Raw genomic sequence first — 25,473 nt, 5'->3', positions numbered from 1 at the left:
AATGTCGATTCAAGCAGACCAATACCATCCTCCTGCATTATTTATACAGATGCAGTCATGCAACATGCTGCAAGGGTCCAAATAAACCGTGCTACGGAGTGCATTACCGAACAAAAGAGGCAGAAGAAAATTTGTGGAAGGCAAATAGATACAGTACTGTTGAAAGAAACAGGCAGGGCAATGCCGATCTTCCATGTCCTTTGTGCAGAAAGGACTCGCCACACGACGAGTCCCAAACAATTTAAGAGCGACAGACAGCCTTGTTTAAGTGATTTAACTCGCTGGTTGGTGAAGCATCCACCGCTGGGCCTATTCATGTCCTCAACTGTTTAATACTGGCTGGATCCATAATTGTTTTCAACAATTCTTATTTTTTCAACCCCCACTTCTAGAAGGTGTGTGTGTGTGTGTGTGTGTTGTGTGGTAGTAGTAATCATGAAAAGTATATATAACATGGTAAATATGGTTTGGTCATTGGTGCATGCCGTCTTTCAGACCTGAAGCACATGCATGTTATGCTCATGATCCAAAATCCAGAACACTTTTGGTTAAACTCAGTCACAGTCAGTGTGTGAATTTCGATCCTGGATATGGGCCCAAAAGGCACTGAGCGAGCCTTTGAGACACGCGAAACCGTTCGAGATCTTCAAAGCCTCTCGCGAGCATGTTAAAACAGTCTGAACCATAAACCCCCTACACCATCATCACCATCCTTTTCTCGACAGTGCCTTTCAGTTGTATACACAGTATCAGCACGCCCGTCGTGCAGCGTTGAACACAGTGAGAATCATCCAAATCCCGGAATAGAAAGATGCCTAACGGCTAACGCCAGCATTGTTTCAGGAAAGCAACAGTCTGCAGTTTTTGGGGCTCCAGAAATTCCTGAAACTTCTGAAATCCTGATATTACCGTTCGCCCATATCCACATCCTGCTATAAACACTCCTACACTTCAGAAATCCTGATTCATGTCCCCTCAAAGGCTCAGAGAACGATTGTTTGACTTGCCCTTGTTTAGCTTACCATGCATATTTCAAGGAAAACTGCCTCACTTTGCCAGCACCGGTAACCTCCAAATTTAGGCGAGCACAAGGGAGGACACGCGCTTTTTGTTTGGCGCCGCAAGGAGATGGTGCTCAGTACACACTTGGCTAGAATAAGACATGCTTGCGGTTAGGACAAAGTCCTAATCATGCTACAAGCCCCACATAAAGCCTAGTGATCGATTTGGGGAAGCTCTTGAGCTGCTAATCCGTAGCCATTATACAAAGATGGGTCAAGTTGTGCAAAATTCGCTCCATAGATTCCGTTCTCTCTCACCATTTTCACGTGCCTACGTGGTATGAAAATGTGTAAGAGAAAACTCGCGCATTCTTTGCTGACAAACGCACAATTTAGGTAAGCCGGATTTCAAAGATTCTCGCAACCGAAGTTAGTTATGCTTCGATCTTGTGGCACATTGAGTATGACAAATGTGGCACACCTCATGATACCAGCATGGTATAATCTCCGCTTCTTTCCATGGACCCAACGCAAAGTGCAAGCATTCTCTTAGGCTGGGTTCAGTTGGCATGGTTTTGAAGGGGTTTGGCAGGGATTAAATCCCATACAAGTCAAATCCCCGCCAAAACCACTCCAATCGCCTTGAGACAAGGTGTAACCGAACAAAGCCTTGCTATGGCTCCACTTCCGTATCCCCATTTTGTCAATGGCTCTCCTGCTGAACTCAAAAGGCTCTGGCAAGCTTAATCCATGGAGCCATTCGCTCCGCGCATCACGGGCGGTCGATCGACAAAAGACAACGTAGTACGCTTCTGCAACGTGTGGAAGAAGCGAGATTTTTTGCAGCTGGTTTCCGGTTGTTGTGTAGTGCACATGTCTCCCGCGGCAGCATCTTCGTTTCCCGTCCCGCTCCGTCGCGTCGCCGTCGCAGCCGATGCTTCCAGCGACGGTGATCGGGAGAGAGAGAAGCAGAGCTAGCCATGTGTCCTGCGTGCCCCTGGGTGGTCAGCAAAGCTAGTTTTATACTAGTACGTACGTGTGGAGCCTGCGGGCGGCGTCGACGTAGGGCGGATGAACCGACGGTTACGCTCTCACGTCAGTGCTACCACTAGCTCGGGGTAGGAGTAGATGACGGAGCACTCTGGCGAACGCCGGCACACTGGTCGATGGTGTTGGGACGTGCCTGTGCGTAGGTGTGCACGTCAGGAGAAGTTGTGGACGGTGGGATGAATATGAAAGATCATGCATGCTCTCCACCAGCCTCAACTGAGACGGACAAAATGGAGCATATCGACTCGGAGAGGGGCCAATGCTCCCCGAATCTCCGCCCGTGCGTGCTCCCGACCATTCGTTTCAGTCTCATGCAAAATTGCAATGACGAACCTTACTTGTTCGGAACTTCGGACTAGGTATCCGATTGATACTGTATGCTATCAAACTAATTATAGACTTCATGCTATCAGACCAATGATCATCTATGTTTTGGGTTGCGGAGGTATCGAGCCCGGGCGTGGCGACAACTGGCGGTGATCCTTCTTCGGGACGTCATGTTTCAAGGATGGCGCGTGAAAAATTTCTGATGATAATCACAGCCTTGGCGGGAGTGATTTCGATGGCGTTGTCTAGGGTGTCTGGATTTACCACCGACGAAAGCGTGAGACTAATGGATTGTCTTCAACGTGTGATTTAGATGGTGACGCCTTCTCTCACCCTGTGATCGATTGATTCGTGACTGACGAGTATTCGCTTGGTGCGTGCGTAGTTTACTGCTCGCGTGGATATCAACTTTGGGCTATATGCGCTTACATATTTTTTAGTGGTTGTAACTACTCGACGAGGATCAGTGTTGCTTTTTTTTTTCTTTATGCTTTTTTTCAGAACGGAGGCAAAGATTGCCTCATCTATTAATTAAGTAGAAGAGAATTGCCTAGTTAATTACGAAAAACTGTGCAAAAACTGGAACAACAAGGGCAGAGCCCACTCCCATAGACTGAAACACACAGGGTAAAGCCCACCCTCCTCGACGACATGTCGACTTACGAACAGACAACGCAGCTCCGATTCTGACGGAGAATTCAGAAGAACGAAACCAGGCACGATTGGCGCCACAAAAGATCGCCGAAAGGCCACCTACAGCCAGTCATCGTACACCATAGGGCCTCGCCGCCGCAGTTTCGACTCCACAGTAACAAACAAACCGAGGCAATATCGTGGACACGCCGGAGAAGAGCCGACTATCGCAACCATTGCCGCGTCGCCGACATCGCTCCCACCATCATCGTTGCCACAGAAGTCTGGACGCCACAGTGAGTCTCTCGGGGACGCCGCCTCGACATCCACCGCTCCGTCGCGCCCAGCGCAATCAACCGGCACCACCTTCCGGGGCCGCCGTCCCGACGTACCACCGCTCCGCTCGAGCAGCAACACCGCACGACCTAGTTGCCCGCAGCCCACGCTGCTCAGGGCAACCGCTCGCAGACCACGAACGTCGCACCACATCCAGGGCCGCCGCCCCCGACGCAAAGTCAGACCGCCCCCTCTGAAACGCGTCGACCGGACCGACAAGCCTGCCACCCAAGTGGCCCAAGACTGCCACCCAAGCGAAGGCCGAGCCGCCGCCCCGCCCCATGGAGCCGCCCCGCGCATCACTTTCCGAGGCCGCCGCCTCGGCACACATCAGCCGTCCGGGCCCGCTGCCCCGGCATCCACCAAACCCGACGTAGGAGAAAACCAAACGCGCCAAGCACAAGCTAACTCTCCCAAGCAACGCCCCCAAGAGGGAAACGACGAAGACGCCGCCGTCGCTCGCTCCAGAAAATCTGGAGCTTAGGTTTTCACCCGGAGAGCCCGAGCCCCACATAGGAGAAGATGAATTCCACAACGACGCCTCCAAGGAGGGAAACGACGCCCGAAAGCGTCGCCGTCGACGGCACCGACAAAGTCGGGTCAAGGCTTTCGCCCGGAACACACACATTCCTATGGAGATTGCAGATCTGATCCACCCAGAAGCGTGGAGATCATTGGAGCCCGTTCCTGTTGCGCCTTGCACTCTCCAACGCCGACCATCAAGCTTCACCGCGCAGCACCCTTGGCAGCGGCACCTCAAGCCGCGAATGAGAAGCGAGCGCACATGTCACCACGGCCAAAAACGCCATGGCTTCCAGCCCGGGGCCGCCGCCCCGGCTTCCTCCTCGCGTCATGCCCGCCTGATGAGCTTCCCTGCCCGGGGCCTCCCGAGCCGAACCACCTCCCGCCCACGCGCCCGAGGCGCGCCGCACACAACGCCAGCACCGCGCGCATCCGCGCCACCCCTTGACGGGGCCCCTGCTGGAGCGCCAGATCCCGCGCCCACTCGGACCGCCCGCGCCGGAGCGAGCGCCAAGACGCGCCGCCCGAGCCTCAGCACCACTCCTCGCCACCGCAAGTCCCGCCACAAAGCACCATGCTCCAGATCCGCGCCGCCCGGCCTCCTGCACACCCGCGCCATGGCCAGCGAGCGCGTCGCGCATCCCGGCGTCTCCTCACAGCGCCGCCCAGAGCACGAGCATGAGCTCGAACTCCAAGCCCCAGATCCGCACCTCCCGGCCTTCTGCACGCGCCCACCGCGCCGAGGTCGCTCGCGCTGCATCTCCTAGTGCATCTCCAGCACGTCACCCCGAGCCTCCTCGCAACGCTGCCCCGAGCGCAAGCTTCCCCGCCAAGCCCGGGCAACGTCCGGTTCCCACCGGGACGAACGACCCGTGCCGTCCAAGCCCAAGAGGGAGGAGGAAAGGGCCCCCCCGCCGCCGCGCTGCGCGGGCTTTGCCCGGCGACGCACGCCGGCGGCGGCGAGGGGAGGAGGGGACGGTGGGGTTGGAGCTGGCGGAGCGGCACAGGAGTCCTTGGTGGTTTAAACGAGAAGATTTGAAGCCGGACGCCACTCGCTCTGATCTTTTTTATGTTTTTCATACACCCGGACATAGCATTGGTTCTTCATGGCTTTGCTACTTACAGACATGATCTTTTTTGTATGTGTGTTGGTGTTGATTGTGTGTATCCTAATTATGCAGAAGTTGAGCGTATGCTCATGGTGTTTTGTATCCCCTTAATACTTTATAATGAGTTAACGCAAACATCCTCTTTTTCCCGAGAAAACCATGCATAGAATGCCCATCGTTTGCCGCTGCTTTGAGATTCATGTCATATTTTCATTTGTTTTGTTTATTTTGTAATGTTTTACCGGATACTTTTTTTATTTTCATTATTGAGAAAATCGTTAATTGGTAACTGCTCGGTTGGCTAGCGAGTAAGAGATTAATCGGTTAATCGGCAAGTTAATCGGTCATTTAATTAATTAATCGAACGATTTTTCGGTTTATCAGCTATTCGATGACCCTGTGAGTAGGGATTAACTTGCGCCTGGCTGCTCGCTGCCTCGCTCGCGTACGTGGTTTCAGCCGATCGCACCGCCACCGCGCGCCACGTTGCCGTGGCACCTACGCGCCCTGCGACTTCGACGCGCCCGCGGCATGCACCAGCCACCGCGAACGGCGGCCGGTTGATTGATCGCGGCCCCTGTCGCCGGCGCCACAGCCACCCGTCCAGCTGAGTCCGCACGCATGTGCCAGCCGGATGTACGCTCAGTCCTTGACATCTCCATGCCCCCAAAGTCGTTTGCCAGTGTGCATCGAGTCCACAATCAGCGCTCCCCGCTGAAACTGGAGGATCTAACACGTACGGGTGTACTGTCCATGAGCTTGACCATAGCGCCCACAGACGAGAGCAACGTACGGCATCAAACATATCTGCAGACTGCAGGTGCGTACACACAACGGCTTTGCCGGCTTGTCGATGAGTCGCTCGACAACGTAGGCGACCAGGAAGGACAAGAAGTGGACAACGTACGGCGCCGTGATGATTAACGAACGCCTCTCTGGCCGGGGAGACGTGTCTGCAAGTGCAACCGTCGAAAACGACGAGACAGATACAGAACAAGGCCAAAACCAATAGATGGCTTCTAGCCTTTTACGTTGGATGGATGCCGTTGCAGATTCCATCACAAAGAGCACCATATGCAGATAAGCCCAACGACCGCAGCAGAAAGAGCACCATGCATGCATGCATCTACCATCATAAAGAGTACGTATCAGCCATGTTCTGCTTTGCTAGCTCCTGCCGGAAAGAAGGAATGAAGGTGCGTCGTGACGATCGAGCATATGTCATGTGGGATACGAGGTCAGGATCCTGGGAAGGTGGAGAGAGGAAAAGGAACACACGTGGTTTGAACCATGCTGTCCGGACAGCAGAAGACATTCAATGCAGATCTGTATCGATCCGCAAAGCGGTCTAAATGTGATTTTTTCCCGCAAATCAGAGACAAACGTGAGGGTTTTTGCGGGAGTCCGGGCTGATCCTATGTACGCCCTCTTCTGATCGCCCTGGCCCTGTAACGCCCAAGATGCGGCTATATCTCCCATGTGTCGAGGCACGACTTAGAAGCATAACCATATTTTGGTACGATCACAAGAAGGGTCATCTTTATGCAATTTCATGTAAAAAAAAATAAGGAAGTAAGTAGTTGGCTTATAATCGCCACGTCACATAATGATCAAATTTATCCATACATTAATCAGAGTATACACAAGGTCTGACTACGGACGAATCCATTGAAAAGAAGACAAACCCCATTGCTAAATCCCGATCACGTTCCTACTGGGCACCACTACTGATCATTCGGAAAGGAAACATAGTAACGGCCAAGGTCTTCGTCGAACTCCCACTTGAGCTCGGTGACATCACCTGCATTGGTATCATCCATACCTGTAACTGTTTTGTAGTATCTGTGAGTCACGAGGACTCAACAATCTCAAAACCCAACCCACGAGATTAAGACTATTTAAGCTTATAGGTAGGATATGTGTATTGATGTGTCCACTGATGCATTAGCAAAATTTGATCAAGCCATAGATTCTAATATTTTAATGGTGGGTACAATTGCACTCAAAATACAGTCATCGGAACCTAAGCCGGACGAGGTTAAACCTAATTTTAGGACTCCACCGCGTCGGGTTATGCTTGGATCATTATCATTCCAAGTCTGATCGGAGTTGAGTTTTTCGGTTTTGGTCGACAGATTTTGTATCGCTCGGGAGTTGAATAAAAAAGTCAGAAAACGTCCTGTGTTGCGGGACACCAAATATCTTTATTGCTGATTCGAAGGAATTTTGTTGCTGCTGTTTGTGGAGTCGATCCAATCTACTCAACACAAGTTTCTGATCTTACGGTCTTGCATCTTTGCTCGACCGGAATATCTTATTCCAGCTGCTAGTACCGTGAAAGATCGGGCCGACGAACGTCTCGCCATCTAGTCGGGTCATTATCAAGTGGTATTCAGAGCTAAGGTTTTTCACGGTACTGTGTTGATCAAGATGTCAACCTAGGTCAACAAGGATGATGAGGTTGCTGCTGATTCTGAGGAAATTGTACGTCCAGTGTACGCGGATGATATTCCTCAAAATATCCGGGATGGTTTTGAGCACACATGCAACTACATCAAGCAATGTCATGACGCGCTCGGCAAAAGGATAGATGTCCTGATCACTCGGTTCGATGGTTTGGCAGACATCATCAATATGCCGGCGACGAATTTTACCCCACCACAGACTGCTCCGGCTGCTCCACTGCATTATGCACCACCGGCTCGCGATGGACATGCCGGCGTGCATGATCGCCGTTTGGCGGCACATGCTGGAGATGATGGTCTCGGTGACGGTGTTGACCAGGCGGGGTACGCGCCACGAGCACGACACTATGAGCCTCGTCCTGAAACTTCCGTTCGTGGCAGAGTGCATGACCGAGTTGGTCAAGCTGTGCGTGTGCCTTTGGATGATGGAATTGGGCGCATAAAAATTTCAATCCCTTCGTTCTCCGGCAAGTGCTAACCAGAAGGCTATTTGGAGTGGGAGATGCGTGTTGATCAAATTTTTGATGCCCATCATTATAGCGAGGAGAAGAAAGTTCAACTTGCTGGAATTGACTTCACCGGATATGCGCTAATTTGGTGGAATCAAATTTGTCGTTCAAGACATCGCCCGACGACTTGGCGAGGTATGAAAGAATTCATGAGGCGACGTTTTGTTCCTGAGCACTATAAAAGAGATATGTACAACAAGTTGCAGCGGCTCTCTCAAGGTAATATGAGTGTTGATGAATATTACAAGGAGGTGGAATTGCTTATGATACGTACAGGGACAACGGAGGATCCGGAGGCGACTATGGCTCGTTTCTTTAACGGTCTAAATATCAAGGTGCAGGATCGTGTTGAGATGGTGGTCTACTACAACATACAAGATCTTGTGCACCAAGCTGTGCGTGTGGAACAACAGATTAAGTGACGCCAAGTCAACATTGTTCCCAGTACCACTTTGAACACATGGCGACGCTCACAGTATAAGAGTGAGGATGTTGGTCCTAACTCTAGGGCGACATCATCAAATCGCTCTCATGGTTCCATGCAAAAGGATGCTTCAAAATCAGGACCGTCGATGGTTGATTCTAGTGCACAGTTGACCGGACGCACTAGTGACATAGAGTGTTTCAAGTGTGGAGGAAGGGGACATATGAAGCGTGAATGTCCTAATGAGAAAAGAGTGTTGCTCATGAGAGATGGCTATGCATCCGCTAGTGATGAAGAGGCAGTTTCTCACACTTCTGGTGAAAAATCTGAAGATGTTGAAAATGTGGTTGCGAGTTTTGAAGCTGCTGAATCATATCCGTCTTTGATGGTGCAACGGGTGCAAGAAGATCGCATTGAGGATAAGGGGCAGCGATGGAATATTTTTCAAACTCAATGCAAAATCAACAACACTAATTGTAAGTTGATCATAGATGGAGGAAGCTACACCAACGCGGTTAGCAAGGACTTGGTGGATGCTTTAGCTTTGCCTACCTGGAAGCACCCACAACCCCACTGCGTCGAATGGTTATATCAGTCAGGGAAACTGAAAGTTACTCACAAGGTGCGTCTCAATTTTTCGGTTGGTGACTATACTGATACAATGATTTATGATGTATTGCCGATGGATGCATGTCACTTAATGTTGGGGAGACCGTGGCAATATGACCGTCATGCCACACATGAGGAACGGTCCAATACATACTCTTTTTGGAAAACCGGAAGACGACATGTTCTGCGATCTATGTTTATGAGAGAAATCATGGTGGACACAACTGCTTCACTGAAGAAGTCTATGAAATCTATCGCAAAACCGAGGACGGTTTTGTTTCAAGGAGGAGGGGATGATGTATCCACTGATGCATTAGCAAAATTTGATCAAGCCATAGATTCTAATATTTTAATGGTGGGTACAATTGCACTCAAAATACAGTCATCGGAACCTAAGCCAGACGAGGTTAAACCTAATTTTAGGACTCCGCCGCGTCGGGTTATGCTTGGATCATTATCATTCCAAGTCTGATCGGAGTTGAGTTTTTCGGTTTTGGTCGACAGATTTTGTATCGCTCGGGAGTTGAATAAAAAAGTCAGAAAATGTCCTGTGTTGCGGGACACCAAATATCTTTATTGCTGACCCGAAGGGATTTTGTTGCTGCTGTGTGTGGAGTCGATCCAATCTACTCAACACAAGTTTCTGATCTTACGGTCTTGCATCGTTGCTCGACCGGAATATCTTATTCCTGCTGCTAGTACCGTGAAAGATCGGGTCGACGAACGACTCGCCATCTAGTCGGGTCATTATCATGTATAAGGTGGAGTTGCAGCAAGCACTAAGCAAATATGGTGGCTAACATATGAGTACAAGAGTAAGATAAGAAACTACGCAACGGTCGTAAACTAGAAGTGATCAAGAAGTGATCCTAAACTACTTACGTTCAAACATAACCTCACCATGTTCTTTTCCCGAACCTCGTCGAAAAGAGACCATCACGGTTACACATGCGGTTGGTGTATTTTAATTAAGTCAAGTTTCAAATTCTCTACCACCGGATATTAATAAATTCCCATCTGCCACATAACCGTGGGCACGGCTCTCGAAAGTTTAAACCCTATAGGGGTGTCCCAACTTAGCGCATGACAAGCTGACGACCCGCGGAGACAATCCTCCATCGCGGGACCCTACGATCAGACTCGGAATCCCGGTGCACAAGATATTTCGACAATATTAAAACTAGTCCAGCAAGACCTCTGGACGTGTCGTCACCCTGATAATAGCCGCAGGTATCTCATCTCAGGCCACGCCTGGATGAGCGAAGCGTACAGGTATATACCAAATACCCCAAGTTGCCTAGAGGCGGTCCCACACGGTGCTCTAGTTTGGACCAACACTCACGAGGAGCACTGGCCCGGGTTGTTGATTAAGTCCACGGGGTCCGGAAAGTCCCTATACAAGTTTTTGTTGTTATTAGGCAAATGGTTAAACCAATGTTGGGCCTTGCTGGAGGAGTTTTATTCAAAGCGAACTATCAAGAGGGCCCCATAAACCCTCACCGTGTTAGGGACGCAAAATCAAGGAGCATAACAACGGTATGACGGAAACTAGGGCGGCAAGAGTGGAACAAAACACCAAGCAAAAGGCCAAGCTTTCCACCCTTTACCAAGTATATAGATGCATTAATTAAATAAGAGATATTGTGATATCCCAACATATCCATGTTCCAACATGGAACAACCTGACTGCACCTGCAACTAGCAACGCTATAAGAGTGGCTGAGCAAAAGCGGTAACATAGCCATACAATGGTTTGCTAGGAAGGTGGGTTAGAGACTTGACATGGCAATATGGGAGGCTTGATAAACAAGTGGTAGGTAGCGCGACATAGTGATAGAACGAACAACTAGCAAGGTAATGATCATCTTGCCTGCAAAGTTCTAAGGGTTGTCGAAAGCTTGCTCCTCGTAAACATACTCAACAGGATCCTCGTTCACGAACTCGTCTCCCAGCTCTACCCAAAGCAAGAACACAAGCAACGGAATAACAATCAATCACGGTGCAATGCACAAGCAATATGATGCAAGACATGGCATGGGATGCAAGATATGATGTGCAATGCATATGGGTACTCCGGAAGGAAACGATGATCATGGCATCAACTTGGCAAATCAAGCATGCCACTGGATAGGTTTGGAGATTTTAGTCAAATCAATATAAAAATCACCGGAAACGGATGCACGGTTTGCAAAAGACGAGCAAAACAAAAACAAAGCAAAACTGCGCCTAACAGCATCATAACACTAAAGATGCATCATGAAAATAAGCTACAACACCCCAACATAAAAACAAGTGAAGTACAGGTGAAGCTCTACAAATAATGAACAGTGAGCTCCCGCTAGAACTCACTAGAACAAGTGTAAAACAGCATGGCAAAAATGCAAATGATAACAGTTTCACAGACTTAGTAGTTTTTCACAGATCATGGCAGAAACAACATCAGGTAGCAATGTTTAGGGCTAGTAAACTACATGCTACAGGAAAATATCATGGCAAACAAGGGCATGGCATGCTAGTACTAAAGGAAATAAACAAAACTCCCTTACTGAAGTTGAGCCAAAATTGCACACAAACGATGGTAGCATCAATGCAAACATGGCAAGTGATACGTCTCCAACGTATCTATAATTTTTTATTGTTCCATGCTATTATATTATCTTTTTTGGATGTTTATGTGCTTTATTACGCACTTCTATATTATTTTTGGGACTAACCTATTAACCAAGAGCCCAGTGTCAGTTTCTGATTTTTTCTTGTTTTAGAGTATCGCAGAAAAGGAAAATCAAACGGAGTCCAATTGACCTGAAACTTCACGGAACTTATTTTGGACCAGTAGAAGCCCACAGAGTATCGGAGTTGGACCAGGAGAGTCCCGGGCTGCCCAAGAGGGTGGGGGCGCGCCCACCCCCCTAGGCGCGCCCCCCTGCCTCGTGGACAGCCCGGAGGTCCACCGACGTACTTCTTCCTGCCATATATACCCATATACCCTAAAAACTTCGGGGAGCACAATAGATCGGGAGTTCCGCCGCCAGAATCCTCCGTAGCCACCGAAAACAAATCTAGACCGTTCCGGCACCCTGCCGGAGGGGGAATCCATCTCCGGTGGCCATCTTCATCATCCCGGCGCTCTCCATGATGAGGAGGGAGTAGTTCTCCCTCGGGGCGGAGGGTATGTACCAGTAGCTATGTGTTTGATCTCTCTCTCTCTCTCTCTCTCGTGTTCTCGAGGTGGTACGATCTTGATGTATCGCGAGCTTTGCTATTATATGATGTTTCTCCCCCTCTACTGTCTTGTAATGGATTGAGTTTTCCCTTTGAAGTTATCTTATCGGATTGAGTCTTTAAGGATTTGAGAACACTTGATGTATGTCTTGCGTGGGATACCTGTGGTGACAATGGGGTATTCTATGATCCACTTGATGTATGTTTTGGTGATCAACTTGCGGGTTCCGTGACCTTGGGAATTTATGCATAGGGGTTGGCACATGTTTTCATCTTGACTATCCGGTAGAAACTTTGGGGCACTCTTTGAGGTTCTATGTGTTGGTTGAATAGATGAATCTGAGATTGTGTGATTCATATCATATAATCATACCCACGGATACTTGAGGTGACATTGGAGTATCTAGGTGACATTAGGGTTTTGGTTGATTTGTGTCTTAAGGTGTTATTTTAGTACGAACTCTAGGGCTGTTTGTGACACTTATAGGAATAGCCCAACGGATTGATTGGAAAGAATAACTTTGAGGTGGTTACGTACCCTACCATAATCTCTTTGTTTGTTCTTCACTATTAGTGACTTTGGAGTGACTCTTTGTTGCGTGTTGAGGGATAGTTATGTGATCCAATTATGTTATTATTGTTGAGAGAACTTGCACTAGTAAAAGTATGAACCCTAGGCCTTGTGTCAACACATTGCAATACCGTTTACGCTCACTTTTATCATTAGTTACCTTGTTGTTTTTATATTTTCAGATTACAACCATTATCTACCATCCATATACCACTTGTATCACAATCTCTTCGCCGAACTAGTGCACCTATACAATTTACCATTGTATTGGGTGTGTTGAGGACACAAGAGACTCTTTGTTATTTGGTTGCAGGGTTGCTTGAGAGAGACCATCTTCATCCTACGCCTCCTACGGATTGATAAACCTTAGGTCATCCACTTGAGGGAAATTTGCTACTGTCCTACAAACCTCTGCACTTGGGGGCCCAACAACGTCTACAAGAAGAAGGTTGTGTAGTAGACATCAAGCTCTTTTCTGGCGCCGTTGCCGGGGAGGTTAGCGCTTGAAGGTATATCTTTAGATCTTGCAATCGAATCTTTTTATTTCTTATTTTAGCACTACTTTAGTTTATAAAAGAAAACTACAAAAAATGGAATTAAGGTAAACTCATATGCTTCATCTTTTTAATGTCTTCCGTGAGAATAAGGATTCCGATAATTGTGCTCAAGTGCTAGAAGAAGAATGCATTAGAATGTTTGGCACTAAATCTTTGTATGATGAGCATGATTGCAATGTTGTTAGTATGAATTCCTTGGATATCTATGATGCTAATGATATGCAAAGCCACAAGCTTGGGGATGCTATGTTTGATGAAGATGATATTTTATGTCCCCCAAGTTTTGATGAGAAAATTTATTATGATGAAAGCATGCCTCCTATTTTTGATGATTATATTGATGAAAGTGGATTTGGAGAGGTCATGACTTTATTTTGTGATGAATCCACTATTTCAGAAGAGGTTCCAATTGATTATGAGAACAAAGTTGCTATCTATGATGATTATTGTGATGACTTGTATGCTATTAAGAATAATGATACCCATGAAACTTGTCATCATAATTTTAGTTTTCAATTGGATTATGCCTCACATGATAATTATTTTGTTGAGTTTGCTCCCACTACTATTCCGAATGAGAAGAATTTTGCTTATGTGGAGAGTAGTAAATTTTCTATGCTTGTAGATCATGAAAAGAATAATTTATGTGATGGTTATATTGTTGAATTCATTCATGATGCTACTGAAAATTATTATGACGGAGGAATATATGCTTCTAGGAATTGCAATAATACCAAGTTTCATCTCTATGTACTTAAAGTTTTAAAATTATGCTTGTTTTGCCTTCCTATGCTAGTTGATTATTGCTCCCATAAGTTGTTTCCTCACAAAATCCCTATGCATAGGAAGTGGATTAGGCTTAAATGTGCTAGTCATATTCTTCATGATGCCCTCTTTATGTTACAATTCTTATATTTTATGTGAGCATCATTGAAATCATCATGCCTAGCTAGGGGCGTTAAACGATAGCGCTTGTTGGGAGGCAACTCAACTTTATTTTTGTTGCTTGATTTTTGTTCCTGTTTAGTAATAAATAATTTATCTAGACTCTGTTATGGTTGTGTTTTTTTGTGTTTAATTAGTGTTTGTGCCAAGTAGAACCTTTGGGAAGACTTGGGGAAAGTCTTTGCGATCATGCTGTAAAAAACAGAACCTTTAGCGCTCACGAGAATTGCTGCCAGTTTTTATTGGAGCGTGATATTGAGTTAATTCTTTTTGAAGATGATTAATAGAAAAATTAATCAGGTCCACCAATTTATTTGAGAATTTTATGAGTTCCAGAAATATATGTTTGATACAGATTACTACAGACTGTTCTGTTTTTGACAGATTCTGTTTTCTATGTGTTGTTTGCTTATTTTGATGAATCTATGAGTAGTATCGGAGGGTATGAACCATAGAGAAGTTGGAATACAGTATATATTATACCAATATGAATTTAGAATGAGTTCACAACAGTACCTAAGTGGTGATTTATTTTCTTATACTAACGGAGCTTACAAGTTTTCTGTTAAGTTTTGTGTTGTGAAGTTTTCAAGTTTTGGGTGAAGATTCGATGGACTATGGAATAAGGAGTGGCAAGAGCCTAAGCTTGGGGATTACCAAGGCACCCCAAGGTAATATTCAAGAACAACCAAGAGCCTAAGCTTGGGGATGCCCCGGAAGGCATCCCCTCTTTCGTCTTCGTTCATCGGTAACTTTACTTGGAGCTATATTTTTATTCACCATATGATATGTGTTTTGCTTGGAGCGTCAATTTATTGTGTTAGTATTTGCTTTCTGTTATTTATAACAATGTTTTGCATCTTTTATTTCAATAAAAGTGGCATTGATAGCCTTTACTATGCCTATTTTACAAGTCCACATGTTGCTGTTTGAAAACAGAAAGTTTACCGTTATTGCAAAAATTCCCTAGAAAATTCAGAATGTGATAAAATGTTGAAACCTTTTTCATAATAAGCTATGATAAATTTAATACAGTGGGAATTTTCTTTCATAATTTTTGGAGGTAGGGAAGTATGGATATTGTTGCACTCTTTACAGACTGTCCTGTTTAGGCAGATTGATGTTATGTTTGCATTGTTTGTATATGTTTGCTTTTTAATTATTCTATTTGAGGATAGGACTATTACATATGCAGAGGCATTTATTATGCAATGTTGAATAATAATTTTAGTGATTTTCTATAGTAGACAGTAGAATATGGTAAGGTTTTTGCATTGGTTTATACTAACTTATCTCACGAGTCTTTGTTGAGTTTTGTGTGGATGAAGATTTTGAGATTTAGGGAGACCGTGATATGAGAGGAATTAAGGAGACACAAAAGTTCAAGCTTGGGGATGCCCCGGTTGGCATCCCACCTTTCTTCTTCAACAACTATCGGTTACTTTCGGTTGATCCTAAGTTTTTGCTTCTTCACATGATGTTTGTCATTCTTAGAATGTTATTTTATTTAGTTTTGCTTGCTGTTTGAATAAAATACCAAGATATGAAATTCTTAAATGTTAGAGAGTCTTCACATAGTTGCATAATTATTCGACTACTCATTGATCTTCACTTATATCTTTCGGAGTAGTTTGTCATTTTCTCTAGTGCTTCACTTTATATCCATTTAGTGCACGGTGGTGGTTTTATTTTATAGAAATAGATGAACTCTCATGCCTCACTTATATTATTTTGAGAGTCTCTAAACAGCATGGTAGTTTGCTTTGGTTATGAATTCAGTCCTAATATGATGGGCATCCAAGAGGGATATAATAAAAACTTTCATATAAAATGCATTGAATACTATGAGAAGTTTGATACTTGATGATTGTTTTGAGATATGAGGATGGTAATATTAGAGTCATGCTAGTGAGTAGTTGTGAATTTGAGAGATACTTGTGTTAAAGTTTGTGATTCCCGTAGCATTCACGTATGGTGAACCGTTATGTGATGAAGTCGGAGCATGATTTATTTATTGATTGCCTTTCTTATGAGTGGCGGTCGGGGACGAGCGATGGTCTTTTCCTACCAATCTATCCCCCTAGGAGCATGCATGTAGTACTTTGTTTCGATAACTAATAAGATTTTTGCAATAAGTATGTGAGTTCTTTATGACTAATGTTGAGTCCATGGATTATACGCACTCTCACCCTTCCACCATTGCTAGCCTCTCTAATACCGCACACCTTTCGCCGGTATCATATACCCACCATATACCTTCCTCAAAACAGCCACCATACCTACCTATTATGGCATTTCCATAGCCATTCCGAGATATATTGCCATGCAACTTTCCACCGTTCTGTTCATTATGACACGCTCCATCATTGTCATATTGCTATATATGCATGATCATGTAGTTGACATTGTATTTGTGGCAAAGCCACCGTTCATAATTCTTTTATACATGTCACTCATGAGTCATTGCACACCCCGGTACACCGCCGAAGGCATTCATATAGAGTCATATTTTGTTCTAAGAATCGAGTTGTAATTCTTGAGTTATAAGTAAATAAAAGTGTGATGATCATCATTATTAGAGCATTGTCCCGGTGAGGAAAGGATGATGGAGACTATGATTCCTCCACAAGTCGGGATGAGACTCCGGACGAAAATAAATAAATAAAAGAGGCCAAAGAAGCCCAAATAAAAAAAGAGAAAAAAAGAGGCCATAAAAAAGAGAAAGGCCCAAATAAAAAAATTATTAAAAAAATGAGAGAAAAAGAGAGAAGGGGCAATGCTACTATCCTTTTACCACACTTGTGCTTCAAAGTAGCACCATGATCTTCATGATAGAGAGTCTCCTATGTTGTCACTTTCATATACTAGTGGGGATCTTTCATTATAGAACTTGGCTTGTATATTCCAATGACGGGCTTCCTCAAAATGCCCTAGGTCTTTGTGAGCAAGCAAATTGGATGCACACCCACTTAGTTTTTTTTGAGCTTTCATACACTTATAGCTCTAGTGCATCCGTTGCATGGCAATCCCTACTCACTCACATTGATATCGATTGATCGGCATTTCCATAGCCCGTTGATACGCATATACCCTAAAAACTTCTTCCTCCCATATATACCCATTTACCCTAAAAACTTCGGGGAGCATAATAGATCGGGAGTTCCGCCGCCAGAAGCCTCTGTAGCCACCGAAAACCAATCTAGACCCGTTTCGGCACCCTGCCGGAGGGGGAATCCCTCTCCGGTGGACATCTTCATCATACCGGCACTCTCCATGACGAGGAGGGAGTAGTTCTCCCTCGGGGCAGAGGGTATGTACCAGTAGCTATGTGTTTGATCTCTCTCTCTCTCTCTCTCTCGTGTTCTTCAGGTGGTACGATCTTGATGTATCGCGAGCTTTGCTATTATAGTTGGATCTTATGATGTTTCTCCCCCTCTACTCTCTTGTAATGGATTGAGTTTTCCCTTTGAAGTTATCTTATCGGATTGAGTCTTTAAGGATTTGAGAACACTTGATGTATGTCTTGCGTGGGATACCTGTGGTGACAATGGGGTATTCTATGATCCACTTGATGTATGTTTTGGTGATCAACTTGCGGGTTCCGTGACCTTGGGAATCTATGCATAGGGGTTGGCACACGTTTTCGTCTTGACTCTCCGGTAGAAATTTGGGGCACTCTTTGAGGTTCTATGTGTTGGTTGAATAGATGAATCTGAGATTGTGTGATGCATATCGTATAATCATACCCATGGATACTTGAGGTGACATTGGAGTATCTAGGTGACATTAGGGTTTTGGTTGATTTGTGTCTTAAGGTGTTATTCTAGTACGAACTCTAGGGCTGTTTGTGACACTTATAGGAATAGCCCAATGGATTGATTGGAAAGAATAACTTTGAGGTGGTTTCGTACCCTACCATAATCTCTTCGTTTGTTCTCCGCTATTAGTGACTTCGGAGTGACTCTTTGTTGCATGTTGAGGGATAGTTATGTGATCCAATTATGTTATTATTGTTGAGAGAACTTGCACTAGTAAAAGTATGAACCCTAGGCCTTGTTTCAACGCATTGCAATACCGTTTATGCTCACTTTTATCATTAGTTACCTTGATGTTTTTATATTTTCAGATTACAAAAACCATTATCTACCATCCATATACCACTTGTATCACAATCTCTTCGCCGAACTAGTGCACCTATACAATTTACCATTGTATTGGGTTTGTTGGGGACACAAGAGACTCTTTGTTATTTGGTTGCAGCGTTGCTTGAGAGAGACCATCTTCATCCTACGCCTCCTACGGATTGATAAACCTTAGGTCATCCACTTGAGGGAAATTTTCTACTTTCCTACAAACCTCTGCACTTGGGGGCCCAACAACGTCTACAAGAAGAAGGTTGTGTAGTAGACATCAGCTAGTGATATGAGACAGGTTTCAGACTTAGAGGAAAATCATACGTGGCAGAAACAGATTCATGATAGCAACTTTGCAAGCTTGTGCCACTCACCACAAAGCATTTCATGGCATAACAAAGCAACCAACAGTAAGAAGACACATTTATGAAGCTAAACATGGCAAGATCATAGTCATCGGGTGCATGGATCACTAGGGGCCTGTTTGGTTGCCCGCATGCAGCCCAACCAGGCCCGCGCGAGATGTGCGCGGCCTGCTTGGCAGCCCGCGTACACTATTGGGCCTGCATCGCACGCTTCTTAAAGCACGTCAGGGCCTGGCTCACTGGGAACGCACGAATCGGCAGTTTCTCCAGGGCCAGACCCGAGCGATGCACGTGGGCGGGCGCGGCTGCAGGCGCGCGGCCACCCTCGAGAAGCCGCGTTGCTTCCCGAAGCACCGGCAGTTATTAGCCTCACCGTCCGTCACCGCTCCCTCTCCCCACTCTTCCCCACTCTCCCAACTCTCACCGGCGGCGGCGGATCGGAGCAGAGGAAGAAGACCACCGGACTCCATCACCGGCGGCGGCGGATCGGAGCAGAGGAAGAAGACCACCGGACTCCATCAATGGCGGTAAGCACTTCTCTCTCTTCGACATGCATGCTAGATTCGATCCATGGCGATAGATTCGATCCACGGCGGAGGGAAATGGGGAATAGAGGTACATAAGCATAGGGGTAGTTCATACTAGTTCATAGCAGTTCATACGGGTTCATACATGGAAGATCGAAATGCATAAGGTAGGTTTCGAGATAGGAGAATAGGGGGAAAGGGGGTACACAACGGACACCGGCTGACCGCGGCGGCCGTCACCGGCGTGCGGAGCGGCTGGCCGAGCCGCTGGCCTTCATCTTCTTCTTCATTGCCGTGCGGGCCGGCGGTTCGTCCTCGTCGTCCTCGGCGGAGTCGAGGTCGATCTGCCAGGTAGGACGGACTAGCTCCGGCGCCCTAGCTGGCATGTGCACCGCCTCTTCTTCCTCCTCCTTAGGCTCCCCGCCGATGACCGCCGACGGCGCGATAGCCGTCTCCCAGTACACTGCGGCACGGCGGTCATTAGGAGCCCAGTAGTTCTTGTACTTGCACCACTTCTTCCTCTGTTTAGGGTCGTCAGAGACGGCCTGATTCATGGCCCAATGAATGATGTCAACTGCCATCGCGCCCTTCGCTGGGCCAGGAATCAACGTCTTCAGCTCATCTTTAGTGTCCTTCATGAGCACGGCATTAGATTCGTTCTGCATGTCCGACATGGAGCCGAAGTTCGAGCACACCTCCATGGTGTTCTCGAACTTGGTCCGGTCACCAGCCATCCAACCGAGGAAGAAGGCCCTCCAGCCAATACCCCAAGGGAAGGGGTTGGCGTTGGAGCTGGAGCTAGAGCTCATGGCGATGGGGAGGAGGAAGGTTGACAGTGAGAGAAGAGAGGGGGTGGGTAAATAGTGGTGGGCAGGGTGAGTAAATATAGGGGGGATGGAGAGGAGGAGAAGAGTGACAGTCATGCCATTTTAACTACAAGATCTTGAATAAGCCATGAACTCTGTGCAATGCCTGACTCCATGACTTGTGCGCAGATCGAGGACACGGAGGTGCTCCCGGCCGTTGACAGCAAGGGCAAGCAGCCCCTTCACCCAATGCCCGACGAGGTTGAGCTGCCGCCCACCGCCGAGGAAGACCCAAAGACGCCTGAGGGTGGCGACGACGAGGGCATGGAGGAGCCCCCCAGCAACAAGCGCCACAACTACGGCCACTACCATCAGGAGCATGGCCCAACTCACTTCTGCAAGGTCATCCTTGCACCGAAGCTTGAGTGCATCCCCATGCCCCTGGACTTCACCAAGCACTTCGTCGCGGTGCTGACGGAGTTCAAGCTCAGGAACAACACCGGCTGCTCCTAGAAGGTGACGGTCAAGCTGATGAACGGTAGGGTGACCCTGGATCAGGGTTGGGCCACCTACGCAGCCGTTCATCAGATCAAGATCAGCTACATGGTGACGTTCAAGCTCCTCACTCCCGACACCCTCAAGGTCATCATCTTCGACGACGATGGCATTGAGGTCGTCAACAAGTGCGGGAAGCACGACGAAGCCTTCGCCACCAAGGAGTAGGGCTTGGCCACCTCTTTCGAGCGTACTATCGAGTCTGCTTTGAACATGTCTATGGTTTATGCGTTGAACTGTTATGAAGTGTGGTACTGCTTATATCTGAATTATGCTAGTTGATGCTCTGTTTATACTCTGTTGTGCTTATGATGTGTGCTGCCGAAGTGTGGTGGTAACCTCACCAACTAGCCAAAGAGGTTACCACACACCAGGCGTTGCATACAACCAAACACCATGCCTTGTGTTTATCCACTAACATGCAGGCAACCAAACACCAGGCAGAGTGGTTCAGCCCATGCAGGTAAGAGGGCATGCAGGCAACCAAATAACATGCATATGGTGCATTTGAGGCTGCATTTGCATAGCCAGGTTGGGTGGAGAAGTGTATGCAATGCGGGTACTGTAGCGCCCGGCAACCAAACATGCCCTAGCAAAACACATGGCAAAATGCACTTCCTGTTAACAGACTGACAGCAATAATATTTTGTAAAAGGAAAGCATGGTAATTACAAGCTACATTACCCCATAATTACAAACAAAGGCATGAATGGATAGAGCATAACCATATCTTCAAAACACCCTTACTGAACTTCATCAAAATATGCAAGGATTTACTTGTGGCAACAAGTTAACATAGCAACGTAATGTAACAGGAAAAGACTTAGCAGAAAAACTAAGTGGCTGAAATCAGCAACATCAAGTGGCCTACTTGGCATGCTTGTGCTAGTCACCACAGGGCACATAAAAATACGAGGATTGCACCGATGTAAATATGGCATGAAGATGCTCCTAAAACATGTATACATGATGCTCAAAAGATGAACACACTAAATGCTATGAAAAAGACGAAACAACAAGTTATGATAGTTCCCAGAAGATAACATCATTTAGCACTTTTGCAACAAATATTAGGGCATCAATATGGACAGTAACATGCATGCAAATGACACAAGCATGTAGAGCATCACGAGATGAACATTTCGGTGTAACATGCATGCAAAACGGAGCTACGAGCATGGAGTTATGACATGTCAAATGGGCACACATGAAGTGGATTTCGTGGGGACTTAGGCGGAAATTTATACCTCCGGATCTAGGGTTCATCCGGTGGCGCACGAACCGAGGTTGGACGACGAGGTCGCTGGAGATGTGGTGGTGTGGCCGGAGTTGGCGAGGAGGTCGCCAGGGATGCGGGATCCGGCCGGGTCTCGCCGGATCCGGCGCCGGCGGAGGCGGGGATGAGGCCGGACGCACGGGGTCGGCGAGGCGGCGACGGGGCCGGACAGCGCGGCAGAGGCGGCGTGCGACGCAACAGCCAGCGGGGAGGTGTGGCGCGGCAGAGGCGGCGCAGACGGGCGGCGCAGGAGGCGGCGCGGTGCGGGCGCGGGTGAGGCGGTGGATGGGCTCGGCAGGCCCGCTTTGGGCTCGCGGGCCCATGGTGGTGGGAGGTGGCGTTGGGACACGTGTCGCGAGCGGATTGGTGCGGGGCGGCGGCGGACGCATCCGGTCGCCGGGCGGACACGTCCGGCTGCACGGAGGGGGAGATGCTAGGGTTTCGCCCGTGAATTTCTGAGGGGGAGGCCTATTTATAGATTGTGGGAGCTAGGAGAGGGCTATTGAGGTACGTCTTTCGCCTGCACGATTGTGATCTAACGACGGAGAGCATGGAGGGGGTTTAGATGGGCTAGTGGGCTGTTGTGGGGGGGTGTTGGGCTGCAAGGAGAGATGGGTTTCGGCGGTTACACGGTTAACCATTGGGGCATCAAACGACCTCCAAATGGAACGAAATTTGACAGGCGGACTATCGGTGGTGTGCCAAGGCCACACGACAAATCTCGGCCCATTCCAAGAACGTTTTTCTCGCGCTCACAATTGCAAATGAGATGCACATGATGACATGAGATGAAATGCATGACATGAACAAAATGCAAAATGAGGACAAAATCCAACCATGGAGGATATAACATATAACATTGCCGGAAATGGCAAGAGTTGGAGTTACAATTATGGAATGTTACATCTGGGACGTTACAGGCTAACCCAAACCCCACCGCCCACGCGCGTTCCCGCCCGGCACCAGCTGCCTATATTCATGTCGTTGTAGACCGTGCTACTCAGAATTGAAGACGGCTCAGTGTGGACGTGATCTCTCACTGGCTCTGCCATTCAAGTGATGGGCCGGCCTAGGGCGCCACCCGAGACGCGCCTCCCGTGTCCGCGGCTGTTCAAAGCCAGAGACGCATGACTGGACGGGACATGACCGATATCTACCACGCCCATTCAATGTCATTACCCGTCCGTATGCCGCCATTAAGTAGGCTTGCCAGCCGAGAAACCCACTCCGGCGTCGCGAATTGATGCCCCCAGACACCTCATTTCACCAGAATCCGCTATATAAAGGCGGCCACACCCAGCTAACTCCACACCACAACACAAGCTCCACCCTATCCTCCTCCCTTGCACTTCATCCTCCATGACTGCAGGCAACTAAGCTCCGTGGGAGAGCCTTTCCACGGAGACGAAGCACGACATGGCCGCCCTGGCCGCTGCCTGCCAGAGCCGTCGTGCCAGGAGGATCAAGATTGGCTTGCAGGCTAGCTTGCCCGAGGTCTCCGACGACGAGGAAGAGATCACGATAGAGACGGGCCCCGACGACACTGCCGCGGCTCGCGTGGCTCCTGTGCACGCCGACTTCACCATGGAGAAGTGTAGGATTGAAAGTATGTCTAGAGAGGGATTTGATATTGTACTCAAAAGCTACCACACACTGCAAAATCTCCAAGGACGAAAAGGAAACTAAGAAATTATTGGCTCCATGAGGGACGGCTTTCCACTTCCATGAGGTCCGGACTGAGGCGATCTTAGCGACTCAACCTCCATTACAACAGCTGATAAAGAACCACCAAAAATCATAACCAAAGCAGTCGGGTGGCGCAAGATGCTCCTTGAGCAACGAGTCCGATAACTGCATGAACATTGCGTTAACCAAACCGCATCCACCGAGCAATGCAGTAGGCCTTGGTTACTTGAGAATAGTGCAAGAATGCAACGGGTGCTTGTTATTGTCGCAAATGTGATAGTAGTGAATGACCGTGTTGTTGGGGATCGTAGTAGAAATTTAAAATTTTCTACGCATCACCAAGATCAATCTATGGAGTCATCTAGCAACGAGAGGGAGAGGAGTGCATCTACATACCCTTGTAGATCGTGAGCGGAAGCGTTCAAGAGAACGGGGATGATGAAGTCGTACTCGTCGTGATCCAAATCACCGAAGATCCTAGCGCCGAACGGACGGCACCTCCACGTTCAACACACGTACAGAGCGAGGACGTCTCCAGCGCCTTGATCCAGCAAGGAGGAGGGAGAGGTTGAGGAAGAGGGCTCCAACAGCAGCACGACGGCGTGGTGGTGGTGAAGCAGCGGTACTCCGGCAGGGCTCCGCCAAGCTCTTACTGTCGTGGTTCTAACTCTGACAGTGATGTAGGGGGGTGAGTATGGAGAGGCTAGATCCTAGCTATTGGGAAGTTGTTACACGCGAGGTTTACGAGTTCAGGCCCTTCTCGGAGGAAGTAATAGCCCTACGTCTCGGAGCCCGGAGGCGGTCGACTGGATTATGCGTGTATGGATTACAAGGGTGCGAACCCTTCCTACTGAGGAGGGGGGTGGCTTATATAGAGTTCGCCGACCCCCTCCTGCCCTCAGTAATGCAGGGTTTTAAAGTACATTTAAGATGGGGCGTTACTGGTAACGCCTCTAATAAAGTACTGTAATGACCATGAAGACTACTTAACAGCTGACCGTTTGCCTACGGAGTGACTGTAGATCTCCTGGTAGTCGAGTGAATAGCTTCATGGTCGAGTGGTAGCTTCTTGGTCGAGTGGTAGCATCTTGGTCGAGTGTCTTGTACCCGTCGAGTGAAGTACCTTCAAGTCGATTGATGGGTGATTTATTCTAGGGATGTCCTTGGGCAGGACTCTTTGGGACGGGTCCGTGCTCCTACCCCAGGTACATAGCTTCATCATTAGCCCCCGAATGGATCGAGGTTAGAGTGGGGGAAGAGTTGGGGATCCTTTCCGACCGGTTCTTCGAGGTTGTAAGAGTGCCTCGCTTAGGGTCGGTTGTCGCGGACGACGTCACCAACCTCTTTCAGTCGCCTTGATCCATTCCAGGCCCTTCGTCGAGTGAATATCCTTGCTTGCGACATGCCGAGTGTTGGTACGAGCGGGATACTCTGTTTTTGGCAAGCGGTTCTGCGGCCCGCGGATCTCACGGGATTTGGATTTTGGGAAGCGCGCGGGACGGGAGTAGCCGCAGTAATCGGAAGTGAAAAAGCGGAAACTCCTCGATCCTCGCATCGCCTTTTTCGCCACGTACTGCGCGCGCGTCTGTTGCGGGATTTGACTGGGCTGCCTGGGCCTACCAGTCAGTCACTCGGGAGCAGCCCCTTATAAGTTGCCGGCTCGGGGTTTCCAAGCCGCGCGCTTCTCTTCTGCTTCCTTCTTTCTCTCTTCCTCTCTCCCTTCGCCAGCTCTCCTGCGACCCTCGGCCGTACCCTAGCGCCGTTAGCCCGTGCGAGATCTCGCCGGCGACGATGGTGAAGGGCAAGACCACTGCTTTGGAGCGCGCGAAGAAGGCGGCGGCGGCG

At 48.0% G+C, this 25,473-nt stretch overlaps 1 pseudogene; it reads left to right on the top strand.

Moving 5' to 3' along the window:
• Nucleotides 1–20,285: 20,285 nt before the first annotated feature.
• On the top strand, nt 20,286–20,834 carry LOC147958909 (putative B3 domain-containing protein Os03g0621600; annotated as a pseudogene).
• The last annotated feature ends 4,639 nt before the right edge of the window (nt 20,835–25,473 follow it).

Source organism: Triticum urartu, chromosome 7A (genome assembly GCF_056163025.1).
Source record: "Triticum urartu cultivar PI428250 chromosome 7A, HENAU_Tu73, whole genome shotgun sequence".
Lineage (NCBI taxonomy): Eukaryota > Viridiplantae > Streptophyta > Magnoliopsida > Poales > Poaceae > Triticum > Triticum urartu.
The sequence above is the reverse complement of the archived record's forward strand: the minus strand, read 5'-3'. Positions and strand labels throughout refer to the sequence as shown.